This window comes from Mercenaria mercenaria, chromosome 13, assembly GCF_021730395.1.
Source record: "Mercenaria mercenaria strain notata chromosome 13, MADL_Memer_1, whole genome shotgun sequence".
Lineage (NCBI taxonomy): Eukaryota > Metazoa > Mollusca > Bivalvia > Venerida > Veneridae > Mercenaria > Mercenaria mercenaria.
The window spans coordinates 54,110,638-54,124,778 of record NC_069373.1 but is presented as its reverse complement, the minus strand read 5'-3'; the positions used below and the strand labels follow the sequence as shown (position 1 = coordinate 54,124,778).

Here is a 14,141-nt window from a genome sequence, read left to right as displayed (position 1 = left end):
AGTTTTCAAAGTGACCATGACTTGTATGACTAACCAAAAAAAAAAAAAAAAAAAAAATTCCATAAAATGCAATATCCTAATATTACCAGAAGTAGACACTAAACATACTGCTTACAGTATAAAAAGAAGAAAATAAAATACCTTCACAACAATTTCTCACAGTTTCCATTACATCTTGCCATAAAGTAGCTTCCTGGTTCTGGAACTTGTAAAATCCTAGAAAAGTCTGCCCTAAATCACTGACCAGAGAGGCAATCAAACAGTTTTTCATTAGCTGTAACAGCACTAATCTCTCTCTCACCATTTCATCTCTAATCATCAATTCTGTCCTTTTCCTGCAATAAACATGACAAGCATTTAGTTTGAAGCCAATCAATGCATTTCCAATCATACAGCATGCTGGGACTTCATAGTCCTCCTGCATATTGCCAATAATGTGGAAAATTGTTCATTCTGTGCAGCAAGTTCTTTTAATACACTTGTAGCTGTTGGAAAATTATAATTGTTAGGATAATTATTAGTGTCACTTCACTGACAGGAAAATCCTTGGCTCCCCCAACCTCAACCATCCCCCTGCATCTCATCTGTTATCCTTTAAAATAGCCTATTAGGTAAATTTCAATCTTGTGAATCACTCATTTTTGTTGGGGACTAAGTTTCTTGGATTCTGTGGTCATGTTATTCTACAAAATTTAACCCAAATGAACAAATTAAATTGCCACTCTCATTATCTTCAACAGCTGAAATCCACAAATACATTATCATTAATGAAGTAACTACAGTTAACAAATTTTCACCTCTTACTAAATTAAAAGACTTCACAGTCCATTTACCTGAAGGCCTGAGAAAAAAACAAAACAACTTCCCCCCCCCCCCCCCCAAAGTTATGTGTTATTAAAGGAAGGTAACAGAAGTAGTTTAATAACATTTACTAAAACTGTCTAATCTGCAGATTAGCTATTACTTATTAGATTTCCACTGAAACTGTAATGAAAGATTACAAATGATACAACATTGTAGAAAACCCTATATCCTAATCTCAATTTGCATATTTCATACCTGCAGCATATTTCAAAGGCATAATGTCTTTGTTGGAAAATGAACATAAGAATCAACCTATTTCTTCTTGATCTATTCATTTCTTCTTATTTAATGTTTTCCATCAATGTTGTCTTTGATCTTACATATTTATAACTACTTTGAGTATCAGATTTTCAGAAAAGAATGTATTATTAAATCCATTGTTTGCGATTACCTCCCTTTATAGCTCTGACTTTTTGAACCATGTAAAATTGCACTATTTTGTTGAATATCAGCATATGAATAAAGAGTGCGGATCAGCACTTCTGGTTTTAAATTTTTTTACTTTTTTAACAACAGCTGGAACACTTTTAGCATTTTGGAACACTAAACAAAGGCAGTGTACTGATTAATTATTACTACAATCTAAATCATACTTGAAGGGTCAACTGAAATAGTGGTAATTTGAGCCCTTCTAGAATCAACAAGGACAGATGCTGCATTTGTCCCATTAATGATTTTGAATCATAGGCTTTTTTTCATATTTATTCTCATCAAGTAATTTGTGCTGATACTGAAAATGATCATTCCCCATTTTTCACCATTTTTGTCATTAATCCTTAAACCTCATTTTAATAAATATAATTCTTGTTTTTCCTGGGTAATATTATCCAGTTAATGTAACATGTATTATACGCTCTTATTTTCATTATAGCAAAAGTTGTTTGACATAGCAACAGTTTGAACAATAGACCAAGAATTCTGAAGGCACCAATCTGAATCAGGGTGGGGGAATTTTCTTTAACTCAGACATCATGTCTCTATCTCATTAGCTACAAGGTCTGATACTGTGAAATCGTAAATATATGTGGGGTTCTACTTTTCATCATTTTTCCATGGTTTTCACCCTCATCCAACTTGGTGTTAATCCACAAAAATTAAATCTTAAAATTTCAATTAATTTTATCCTCAAAAGTTTACATCTAAATGAAATATCTGTATCAGACAATTAATGAAATGTGATGCCCTAAAAATTAAAAGTATTTCAAGGCAAACATATCCAAATTACAAATTTTTGAAACTGAGTTTTGACTTACAACAATGTAATCCATCCCCATATTAAGCTGAAATTACATTCAAGCCTCAATGCATTAAGTTGATCTACAAGTAGCTGGCCCAGTTTATAACAGTGCAGCTTCCAATTTAGACATCATAGATTCAATTCTAATGTGAACTGCATATTTTTCTGTCACAACTGACAGAATGTCATTTGTTCTCCTCCTCTGATTCATCATGTTCATGCAGAGAAGTTGTTTGTTATTTTCAAAGAACTGGTAAAGACTGGTAAGGAATCATAGTCAATTGAAAATGCTAAAATACAGTTAAACCTGTATTAAACGGCCAGCCAAGGGGGCAACACAATCTGACTGCTGAAGACATGTTGAATAGAGAACAAAACATCGATCTCACAGTTAGCTGACTAGTTGCTTATGGCAAGTGGCTGCTTAATATAGGCTGCCACTAAATACAGATGGCTGCTAACACAGGTTCAACTGTACTGAAGAAAAGTGCTAAACTGAACCAAACTAACATTTCAGTTATTTTAGTGATTTTTTTGTACCGCTTTCATTCACATCAAATATCTTAATTTCGTTTTATTTTAAGCTCAAGTAAATTAAGTAGTTTCACAAAAACTGACGCAAAAAAAAAATTAACAAGAAACACTTCATTGTATGACTTGTATTATTAGATCATTACATTAAGACATACAAACTGCTAGTGAAAAGTCTACACAGCATGTGATGTAGGGCTGGGTATCTAGAGTTACATTTGTAACATGATATATCATGTTTTGGTCATTGCTGCAATACTTTTCAAGTTTTTCTCTGCATGATTATATCATACTTTAACAGGAATATCATTCTCATCCATCAGATGTTCATCAAAATCTCGACACAAACCTCTGATTTGTTTCATTCCTTGATTAGGTGAACATGTGCACTCAATATATTCACGATCCTAGGCCCAAGCATTTTCAAGTTATCGTCCTTAAACGGTTTGACTGTTCCAGGTCACTGTGACCCTGACATTTGACCTACTGACCTCAAAATAAATAGGGGTCATCTGCTGGTCATGACCAACCTCCCTATCAATTTTCATGATCCTATGCCCAAGTGTTCTTGAGTTATCATCTGGAAACTGTTAAACTGTTTCGGATCACTGTGACCTTGACCTTTGACCTCAAAATCAATAGGGGTCATCTGCTGGTCATGAACAACCTCCCGATCAACTTTCATGATCCTAGGCCCAAGCGTTCTTGTCAGTTATCACCCGGAAAGCAATTGGTCTACAGACTGACCGACTGACATCTGCAAGACAATATACCCCTCCTTCTTCGAAGAGGGGGCATAATAACTTACCTATGAAGTACCCACTTGATCTTGAGAACCAAAGGGGCATAATTAATAAGATGATTAAATAGCTTGCGGAGTTATTTCCCTTGCTACAAAAGTTTTATCTCCCTCCTCGTGATATTTCATATCTAACAGTAAGATGTTTGAGACCAACAGTTTAACTAGACAACAATTAGAACAACAACAATAATATTTCACTTACCTTTTTCAACAACAAATTAGCTTCTACTTGATCATTCTCTGAAATAACAACAGAAAGATTCATTCACAATTTTATATAAATATCATTATCAATATATCCCCTGGATAAATAACTTTAATCTCTGTTTAACATCCAAAGCAAAGTTAGATAAAGCTGTTTCACAGAACAGAAATGAGCCGTGCCATGAGAAAACCAACATAGTGGGTTTGCGACCAGCATGGATCCAGACCAGCCTGCGCATCCGCGCAGTCTGGTCAGGCTCCATGCTGTTCGCTTTTAAAGCCTACTGCAATTAGAGAAACCGTTAGCGAACAGCATGGATCCTGACCAGACTGCGCGGATGCGCAGGCTGGTCTGGATCCATGCTGGTCGCAAAGCCACTATGTTGGTTTTCCCATGGCACGGCTCAAATATCTATATCCCACTAATAATCAAACAAATACTGCTAAGTTTCATGAGGCCAGACCAAGTTTTTTTCTCTAATCTGTGTGCCACCATGTGTAAGATAAACTTATTAAGAACAAATTTAATGGCCAAAAAGCATGAAAGGGTTTTATTCACAAAACATAAATATAAATACACTTTGTTACAAATATAACTTTCCTCAAGCAAAAAAATTTACTACAGAACTAGAGCCTTCTTTCAAACATTTAAAAATGACCTTCATTTTAAACATAAAACTGCGGGTGTGTTTCTAAGTAAATCATATGTAAAATAGTTTTCTTAATCAGTTATGAAACAAAAGGTATGACATACCAAAAGTTTGCAGGTTTATTCTTTCAAGACAATAGCAGAATCTAACTTTTTTCTAGATTTTGTCAGTAGCATGCATGCAAAATTTTCTACAGCTTGCAGTTACGTATTCATTTCAGTAAAGAACTAATGTCATGATTGGAACTTTTATAATTTGAACATGGCTGATACCTTCTATATTCAAAATTATTGAGGGCCTCAAAAGTGTTTATAGAACTTTGTAAATGTTCAAAATGCTCATGCAAATATAGCGTTTTACCTCTATGCAGAGAAGAATCACTAGCCTGTATTCAGACCCTATGTTCTGTTAAAGGAGATAACTCTGAAGCTATTCAAAATTTGTACAATTATGCCCCTTTCTTCTTAAAACATAGAAGATATTTAGAGCTAAGAAGGCTGAACACCACTTAATCTGGTTGTTCTATATTTCATATAAAATTCACTTACTTCATAATTTTTTTTGACATTTTCTATCAAATCAGATTTTCATAGACTTAATTATATAACCATGAAGAACTATATTGCTGCTATAGAAAAAGAATAAGAAAAGGGGTGTTAACTTTTATATAAGAAAAGTACAGATCATTAAATACAACTTGGTGAACTGACTCCTTTTCACTTCTTTCAATGTTTCTTTTTGAGACATAAAATTCCTACATGCTGTTTTTACCTAGAGCATGTGATAGGAACATAGAATTTGATAGAATTCTACACATATATACTGAAATGTGAAAAAGTAAAAGAAAACCTTCTGCTATTGCAAAATGGCAAGAGGAAAGGAAGAAAGATTAAAACTATTTTTACAGGGACTACTTGTGACTCTAGTCCAGAGTAGGTTCACATTTGATTTGGCAATGATCAGTCTAAGAAGGAATATGTATTTGCCGAGACTGTAGAAACTTCAAAACATAAAAGGAAATTATCTAATAGGTTGCCAGACAAGAGAATCACATATGAACTGGGTTTCTTTAAAATTTGATATAAATGACAGAAAGTTGGAAAAAAATGTTAACATACATATAATGTATGATACTGTTAAGACTTAGAAACCAATAAGAAAACGGCATGGCCTGCTATCAGAGTTGTAGAATTGTTTGTACAGTATAGAACAAAACCAATTAATCACCAGTATGTTTACAATGCATGTTTTTCTATGACAGAACCAGGTGTAAAACCACATGTCTACATGGCCTACTGCCTATCATAGGTCACTACCTCATCTATTCCAATTTAACCCTTAGCCTGCTGCAGGCGAATTAAACAGCCTTTGCAAACAGCTTGGAACCAGATCAGACGCCGATTAAATCGGCGTCTGATCAGGTTCCAAGCTGTTTGCTACTCTGACAATATTTCTTCCAATTTTGGAGCAAACTGAATGAACTTTACAATTTTAGCAGACGACATTTCCAGCAGACGACAATTTATCTAGCATGCTAAAGGTTAAGTTGCAGAGGATGCATGCTAGTGCTTGGAAACTGTCAATTAATCATAACAAAATGCAGATACATGTATAATTATTAACTAATGCCAAAATTTGACCTGAAAGCTAACCTTTTTGATTCTGGGTAACAAATTAGTTCAAGTTTTTCACTCAGTGGCTGTACTGGTGTTTATAAAATAATAATTATTATAAATCCACTGAACTTTTAAATTCGAATACTCTAATATTAAATTAGCAGTGTATATAAGCAAATGCCTGATGCACATTGATGTGTGCTTTTACCAACACCTTTTTTTTGGACAGAAATGAAAATAGTGAAAAATTATTGGGAGTTCAGATGCATCATATCCTTTCAAGTATTAATCATCAATTGACAACTTTATTTTTGGCCTTGAACTGATGAGCATGTAACAGCAGACAAACATTACAGTATAACTAACAATAAAAGAAGACCAAAATTCACCTGTCTGTTATGGACACAAAGTCTGTATGTCATGTTTGATGCTACTTTTTTGTTGCAAACTTTTTACAATACAATTTAAACACGTTTTTTTTCTGTGTAATTAAAAGATGTATAAATAATTACTTACTCATGAAGTAGCATATAAACTCCTTTCTTACAGCAGTGTTACTTCAATATGGTCCTTTCATGCAGAATTCAAAATTCACTCTGAAAATAACCAATGATAACATACAGTACATGTACAAATATTGCTCCCATTCACAGACCTTTACTCTAGTCCAGTCCTATCTAAATCCTCTAATCTTTATAACCACACCACTATCAGCATTCCCCAATTACCAAGCCAACAGACCCCTCTTTTTTTTATACTTTAACCTCTTTATTAATGCCCAGCCATGCTGAACTGCTACATTAACATCTATCATTTATTCCATAGGCCAGGAAACAAAAAAGCCATAAGGCTTATCAGCACTCTGATGGATAGAGCAATTAAAGGGGATCCAATTAAGTCCTACTGAATGACAGATAATTATCTCCCTTTATCATTTATCTAAGCTTAAACCTACAGGCACAGTAAAATTGTTCATTAAGAACCTTTTGATATTATTACCTACGAAAAACATCTCAATTTCCTTTAAAAAATCAGCTTTAAAAAAAAAAAGCTTTCATAAAAGCCCTTCGTAGTGGGAAGTTGAAAGGTGCGGTGTGATATTAATAAAGAATATGTTGAATATTTTCATATCAGTAAACTGTTACTCTCTGCAATTAAAACGTAAGAAAGAAAAATAAGCGTCTATCTACATTACCCATTTGTCACCCATCTAGCCTGCATCTGCATAGAATTTGAATTATGAAACTTTTAAAGACATCACATGCACATCTTTCACTAAAATAGTTTACTTTTAAAAACTATGTCTGTGTTTGTAGAGCTACATTCACAATTTATAAGATGTCATGTATACATAACAGTCATTTGTAAAAAAAAAAACAACAAAAGTTTCAGTTATTTTTTAGTGGTATATGGTATATGTAATACACATTCATGCTGTGCTAAGCTATACGAGGGGTGTTCAATAAATACCCAGAAAAGTGCTTATTCCTTCATGTATTTTTCAAAAATGAATGAAACTGTTCGATATAATGTAGATTAGAGAAGTTACTGAACACTGATATGTCAAAATTATATTTTGTTATGTAAATAAAAACTAAATGCTAGTCCCCATGGCAAGGTCATGTGATGTCATCCAGCTCAATTTTGTCTCTTTTTCTATCTTACATGCGCTAATGCATTACTTACCACATAACTTCTTTTCAAGCTACCTTTTCTTAAGTTGGGTGAATATGAAGGTGAGGGGTAAGCCTTATGCCAATAACATCATATTATAAATGAGACATCATTTTAAATGTTTGGAAGGCATATTGTGTTGGTCATCGCTTGAAAATCTGTGTTCAATGGAAACATGAGATAACAATTTGTGTTTTGAATTGAAAATCAAGAAAACAAACAAATGCTATGCCGCATAAAGGTTAAGGGACAATGCCCTGATGAAAACAAAATTTTAGCAGCGGAACGCGACATTTAACAAGAGCTGTCGGAGGACAGCAACGCTCGACTATTTAACAGCCTTGTCACTTGAATGAATAAGAAAGTCGAAAAAGGGGCATAATTTAGTAAAAAAGTAAAATAGGGTAATATGGAACCTGCATAGTGCTTATCAGCTCATGACAGTGAACTAGTGTGTGAAGTTTCAATCCTTTCCCATTAGTGGATACTGAGATACCAGCTTACATACAAAAACTTAACAAAAAATTTCTATGTTGAAAAAGGGGCATAATTTTGTAAAAAAGCAAAATAAAGTTATGGGACCTGCTTTGGGCATGTCAGATCATGACAGTGAACAAGTGTGTGAAGTTTCAATCCATTCCCATTAGTGAGTACTGAGATACCAGCTTACATACAAAACCTTAACCAAAAAATTCTAAGTCGAAAAAGGGGCATAATTTTGTAAAAAAGCAAAATAGAGTTATGGAACCTGTGCAATGTAAGTCAGTTTATCACAGTAAATAAGTGTGTGAAGTTTCAATTCATTCCCACAAGTGGTTACTGAGATACCAGCTTACATACAAAACCTTAACCAAAAATTTCTCAGTCAAAAAAGCGGCATAATTTTGTAAAAAAGCAAAACAGAGTTATGGAACCTGTGCAATGTAAGTCAGTTTATCACAGTGAATAAGTGTGTGAAGTTTCAATCCATTGCGGCAAGTGGTTGCTGAGATACCAGCTTACATACAACAAGAGCTGTCCATAAGACAGCCAAGCTCGACTATTCGAAATATTGTCACAGAAGCAGGAAATTATTACCCAAAATGTTAAATATCAAAAGAGTTTTAAGTTCGAAAGGGGACATAATTTGACCAAAATGCATATCAGAGTTATGGGACTTGATGCTATCAACTAGTTTTATAACCCCGAAGAAACATGTTAAGTTTCAATTCAATATCTGCATTAGTTTTGGGATAGTAACTTGCATGTAAAACTTTAACCAGAATTTTCTAAGTCCAAAAGGGGGCATAATTTGCTCAAAATACATGTTAAGAGTTATGGAACTTGAAACAGAGAGGTTGGTTATTGACCTAGAAAAAGAATAAATAAGTTTCAAAGCTATATGCCTTTTGGTAATAGCTGTATGTACTTGCACGCAAAACTTTAACCAGGATTTCTAAGTCCAAAAGGGGGCATAATTTGCCCAAAATACATGTCAGAGTTATGGGACTTGATTCTAACAACTAGTTTTATAACCCCGAAGACACAGGTGAAGTTTCAATTTAATATCTGTAGTAGTTTTGGAGATAGTAACTTGCATGTAAAACTTTAACCAGGATTTTCTAAGTCCAAAAGGGGGCATAATTTGCCCAAAATACATGTCAGAGTTATGGGACTTGACCCAGTGAGGTAGGTAATTGATCTAGAAAAAGAATAAATAATTTTCAAATTTATATGCCTTTTAGTAACAGCTGTATGTACTTGCATGCAAAACTTTAACCAGAATTTTCTAAGTCCAAAAGGGGGCATAATTTGGCCAAAATACATGTCAGAGTTATGGGACTTGACCCAGTGAGGTAGGTAATTGATCTAGAAAAAGAAAAAATAAGTTTCAAATCTATATACCTTTTAGTAATAGCTGTATGTACTTGCACGCAAAACTTTAACCAGAATTTTCTAAGTCCAAAAGGGGGCATAATTTGGCCAAAATAAAGGTCAGAGTTATGGGACTTGGTGCTATCAACTAGTTTTATAACCCCGAAGACACATGTGAAGTTTCAATTTAATATCTGCATTAGTTTTGGAGATAGTAACTTGCATGTAAAACTTTAACCAGAATTTTCTAAGTCCAAAAGGGGGCATAATTTGCTCAAAATACATGTTAGAGTTATGGAACTTGACCCAGTGAGGTTGGTAATTGACCTAGAAAAAGAATAAATAAGTTTCAAAGCTATATGACTTTACATGATAGCTGTATGTACTTGCATGCAAAAACTTAACCAAGGTGTGACGCCGACGCCGACGCCGACGCCGACGCCAGGGTGAGTAGAATAGCTAGACTATTCTTCGAATAGTCGAGCTAAAAACTTAACCAAATCGGGACGCGGACGCGGACGCCGACGCATGGGCGAGTCCAATAGCTCTACTATTCTATGAATAGTCGAGCTAAAAATGGTCATGAGAATACTGCTGATGACTCATGGTACAGACATGAAAAATAACGTTCAGTCACATTTTATGAATTACAGAGTTCCTTGATTCGGCATCACAGCTCAGTGTCCCAAATCATCAATAGGACAGGAAACATATGAACAACAGTACTCATTTTGTAGAAAATGCATTTAATTAATGTTAATAAACCTTGAACCAATAGTAATCACCAGTTGTATTAAATAATTGTGTGTGATATGACAGCCTCAAAATGACTTTGGGGCACTTTTAGAGACAATCAATAAATACTGTACATCTTCTGAAATCTGTAATTTAAATATTTGCATTTGATATGTTTAAATCTGTCATATTCCCAAAATCTAGCAAAATGGAACCAGACATAAAGATACTAGAACAGCACTTTTCAGGGTACTTTTTGAACACCCCTCGTACATATATACGGCGTGTGAAGCTACTACACAATACTGTTTATACACACAAACAAGTTCAAAGATACTATGAAGTAATTTTTCTTTTTTTCATAGATAAATTTGTTCTTATTTTCATAGATGAATTGAGGTCTAATATATCTTTAAAATAGAAGATATGTAGTGTATACACTATAATTTTATAAGGTATAGTACATGTTAAATATTCTGTAACACCCTCCAAACTTTTGGTAACCATGTTGTGAAAAAGAAGATTTCTCCCCACACACACCTATATTGGGCTACCTAAGTAGCACATTCAAGGAGGGCTTTGACCTTTTGACCTTGCTTCTGCAAATGTTTAATGAACATGCATCTAGATGTTCATGAGTTTGCTTGGTTGGGTTTAATGTCACACCAACACAAATATAGGTCATATGGAGACTTTCCAGCTTTTCAAGGCGGAGGAAGACCCAAGGTGCCCCATGCAGGCATTAACTCATAACGGGCAGGCAACTAGGTAGAACCACCTGCCTTCCATATGTCTGTTGAACAGCTTCCTCACATGAAGAATTCTTGCTCAGACTGCTAAAATTTTCATACAATAATGGTTCTGACCAAGTCTGGTAAACATCTATTAAATGGTTCATATAAAGATTCATACAAGAGTGCTTCTCACCAAGTTTGTTGAATTTCCGCTGAGTAATTCATGAGAAGATGTTGTTTAAAGGCTTCTGTCAGGTCCAAAATGAAGTCAAACAGAATTACTTTCAAGAACAACATCAAGAAAAGCCAATATAAGACACGAGAACATCCATCAAGTAGCTCAGAACAAGAATTCTTTTTTTTGGTTTCCTCCGACAGCCCCTAAATGAGGTCAAGCACAGAACCATTTGAACAAAATTAAGAAAATACAAGTGTGGTGAACATCCACCATGCAGTTCATGTTGTTGATGGACTTCACAATTTTCAGCACTAGTGATCCGAAAGTGCAGTCAAGCAGAAGCATCTGACTAAAACTATGACAGATCTATCCAAGGATGCTACAGACCATGCTTGGTGAATACCCATCACCTTGTTCATGAGAAGATCTATGTTGATTAAAGGTTTTTTCTATCTTTAGCTCTGTAAGCCTGTTCATGAGAAGCTGTTTAATTTTTTTTCCCAAGTTTAGCTCCAGCTACCTGTCAATGGAGTTAAGTGCAACCATTTCAACATGCTTGAGATAGGTCCATTTAATAAGAGAAATGGCCGAGTACTCCCATTCTATATTCGTAAATACTGATCTCTACTGGGTCGAAAGTATGAAGCTGTTGGGTCAAATAGTATTCCCTGTTGGGTCTTATATTCTGCCTTTTCTGTCTCTGTGTCACAATGTATAATCTCAATGATATGACACTGCACTATTGTTACATGTCAAAAGGTAGTCTCAAATCCCTAGAGACTATACATTTACTTACTAGGACATTTCTTGCTTCTTTGAAAGGCTATCCTTCTACTGGATATGTCTATGGTTAACCTTATCTTTGGATTTGTTTTGCTCTTCGTTCTATCTTGCTTTACTGTCTGCAATTAGAGTCATGTTTGCAGGGCTTGAGACAGGAACCACATCGGGCTTAAAAGTCATCAAAATCATCTATATAAAAGTTTACAACCCTTTTCTTTTTGTTTTTCTATAGTACCGATGAAGTTCTTTATGGGAATATGTCTCTGAAAATCTGATATGCTAGAAAATGTCAAAAAAATGTTATAAAGTATTTATTTATTTATTTATTTGGGTTTTACAGTGCACCAACACAAAGTAAGTTTACAAGTTTTACAAGTTTTAACTTACAGCTTGGCCCATATGGGCATAAACATTATACATTACATACGTATAATAACATTTACATAGCAAAGTATCATAGCAATTCACATGAACCAAACACATGAGCACGAATGCATAGCTTTTGTAATTAGACACACATATGTAAATGTTGCATGCATCACAATTCAATGACCTCTTGAGTAGGAGGCTACACCCATACACATGTCAGCACCCCAAAACCCCAAAAATAAGAGTAATGAAATGTGCAACACCTATCATGCCCTCTAGCACCAGCTTAAGCGGAACTCTATTACACACATACCGTGACATGTTGAATGGACTCCATGATCCCAAAGGACCAGAGAATATAACAACACTGAAATGTCAGCGAAGCAATTTTATGCTCTAATGTCAACATAAATTCATTATCAGAGATGTAATATCATAACAAATACATTGTAAATGCACCCGAAAAAGTTCCCAATGGATTTCACTGGGGATTTCCTACAGAAATATATAGAATAAGTTTGGACGTGACGGGATGGTGACAGTCAAAAGTTATCACGTTGTCTCGAAACTAGTGGTGTTCCGATTGTCGCCGATGTTTGATTAATCATCGCCAAAGTTTCAAAGTCGGTGACATCGATTCTGACAACAAAGAATTGATTCTACTTGCTGATTTTGTTGAAAAAATTAAATCCATCTTTCAAGACTTTTTCAGATACCTCTCGCTGTTTAGTAAACATATTTTTTTGCTTTGGGTTAATATTTCAAAAATAACTACTCTAAAAAAAGGAGAACACTGTCAGGCAAGCTCATGATGGTAACAATAATTAAGAAATTGTTGTCCTGGCAGCTATTCGTCAGAAACCTGGAAATATTTCTTGTTCTGTATGAAGCCTGAATGTCGGCGGTTAGCTCCTTTGAAGGAAAATCTTGATACTTCTAGAGTAATTTTACAAAATATGCTTGAAAGCGTACATTAACGACGGTACCCTACCCACTTCTTTTTTTTTATTTGGAAATGATTATCAGATTTTATCAAATCAAAATTTAACCAGCAGTTAGTTGTACAGCCAGATAAAGATTCGAACAACTAAGTCCTAATTGCCAGACAGTTGCTAAAGGTTGCACACTATGTACAGCAGTTGTGTCATAAAATTCTTCATCAAAAGTAATAAAAGTAGTCATATAATAATGTGAAAGTCTTGAGAGAAATCTACCCTTACCTTTTATCTTTTGAGAAAGGCTTGCTGTTACTACCATATTACTACATATTATTATAGCCTATTTTGGTCTGTTGGTTCCGATTCTTTCGATTAATCGAATCGGAGAGAGATCAGAATCGGACCGATTAATCGATTCTGCTTTTGCTGTCTGATTCTTATCACTACTCGAAACGTCCTATTTTTTGGACTAGACTAGATATATTCATATACCAGCATAAACTAGGGCTCAAATTTAAAACCCGCTAAATGCGAGTAGATTTCAAGGAATGCGAGCAGATAGAAATGTCACACAAATTTTTTTGCGAGTATAAATAATAGTCAAAATTGCTGTGATTTTTGTTAATGTTTGCAGATTACGTTTCGGTTTTGCAGAGACAGCTACTAAGGTTTTTCTCGCGTGCAGAAGTCAGAAAATACGTTATCTTTTGTCGGTGAGCCATTTTTGTTGAATGGTTTACCGTATTAACAGACGAAGAGGTCTATCTGATAATTAAATCTAGAATGCAGTCTACCTTACTACTTCGTACCTAAGCGTGAATCAGTTCTGAACATTTAACGGCCAACGTCCACAAAAAATCACATCAAATTATTTAGTGTAATGTATAAAGACACATGTTTGTCATTGTAAGGGGTTCGTCAGACCCCCACACTGCAGACAACTGGCTGGATCTGCACAAGCACAAGATTACT

General features: G+C 34.7%; 1 protein-coding gene across 2 annotated transcripts in view; it reads right to left on the bottom strand.

Moving 5' to 3' along the window:
- LOC123529603 (uncharacterized) overlaps positions 1-14,141 on the bottom strand; it is a 53,553-nt gene that overhangs the window by 39,012 nt on the left and 400 nt on the right. The window contains exons 2-4 of one of the 2 annotated variants that reach the window (XM_045309994.2): positions 6,421-6,500; positions 3,637-3,674; positions 142-335 (exon numbers count right to left, since the gene is read on the bottom strand). The gene's annotated coding sequence lies outside the window, so the exon portion shown is untranslated. Of the gene's footprint in view, positions 1-141; positions 336-3,636; positions 3,675-6,420; positions 6,501-14,141 lie in introns of those variants that run through there. The other variant, XM_053521869.1, reaches the window with a different exon arrangement.